Source organism: Capsicum annuum, chromosome 10 (genome assembly GCF_002878395.1).
Source record: "Capsicum annuum cultivar UCD-10X-F1 chromosome 10, UCD10Xv1.1, whole genome shotgun sequence".
In the NCBI taxonomy this organism is placed as follows: domain Eukaryota; kingdom Viridiplantae; phylum Streptophyta; class Magnoliopsida; order Solanales; family Solanaceae; genus Capsicum; species Capsicum annuum.
Genome location: NC_061120.1, coordinates 35966363 through 35967914, shown reverse-complemented (window position 1 = coordinate 35967914; position 1552 = coordinate 35966363).

Genomic DNA, 1552 nt, shown 5'->3' with positions numbered 1-1552 from the left:
TTTAATTATAATAATGAAAATAGTTTGGAAGAATTTGTTTGCAACAGTGGTGATTGCTAGTGTTGGTTATAGTAATAGAGGTGGTTGGTGACGGTGGTGATGGTGGTTGTAATGATAGAGGTGGTTCTATGATGGTGGAGTTGGTTGATGTTCATAGTTGGCGATAGTGGTATTATTGATAGAAAATTATATAGTGATTGACAATGATGTGGGTGGTAGTTGTTAGTGGTGTTAGTGGATGTGATTAGTAATAGAGATTGACCGCAGTTGTGGTAGTGACTGATAGTGATGGTAATGGTAGCAACGAATATGATGACAATGGTGGTGATGGTGATGACATTGATATAATTATAATGGTAGAGGTGGTTAGTATGATAGCAATTGGCAGTAGTTGACAACGGTCATAGCTATGATGATAGCGGTGGCTAGTCAAGGACGGATCCACGTAGTAGTGTCATGTGGGTTCAACTGAACAATTTCGTGTGAGAATTTACTATTTATATAAGGAGAATGACAGTAAAATTCGTTTAAATGTGAGCATCTGAATCCACATAAGACATGGAGTGGATGTGGTGCAGCGGTTAAGTGGAATCAAAATTGCATCGAGTATGTGAGTTCGAATCTGCTCAATGGCCTTTTTGCACGTTGTTTTTTTGTGCATTTTGTTCAGTAAATGGTAGGCACTAACTAGGGGTGGGCATGGTATGGTATATACCGAATACCATTCCGAAACCAAAATTTTTTATACCATCGTATGGATGTTGTGGTATTTGGTAAGAGTTTTAAATTATTTTGGTATTTGGTACGGTATTTGATATTTATGCAATAAATACCCAAATACCGTATACCGCACCAAAATTTTTTAATAATAGATAAAACTCATGTATATTATATTTAAGATTATCAAATATATTTATATATCATCCATTAGTCAATTGAACATAAAAAGTAATTTTTATTTAGAAATAATTTTTTTGGGAAGTTTATTATTTAGGAGTACTATGCTTAAGTTTAGGTAATGTTGTTCAAAGTTTGCATCTTGGACTACTCAATCATGATTGAAATGTTCTTTTTGAGTAATTGATTAACAAAGGTAGTTGTTAGTGTTATATGATTGAGACGTTTTTAAATTTGAAGTTATAGTTTTTTTATACGAATATATGTAAGTCAAAATCAAATAAAGTATGGTTACAGAATTAACATACCTTAATATACCAAAACCGAATTTAAAAATATCGTACCATACCAAACTAATTTGGTATGGTAATGGTATTGTTCTTTTAGATACAAAAAATCATAGTTACCATACCGAATTTTAAAATATCATGCCATGCCGTACCATGTCCACCCCTAGCACTAACTTTATTATGGAAAAAACAAAAACAATTGGTCAATCATATCCAAATATGCTAGTTAATCTATTTTAAAACTAATGCCCATGGTTAGGCCTGTGGACATATTATGGTCAGTCGATCCAACTGATTTCACAAATTGTCCATTTCTAATTTGGGCTACTAGTCATTCATTTAGGCCCTTTATTCTATTTTTTTCT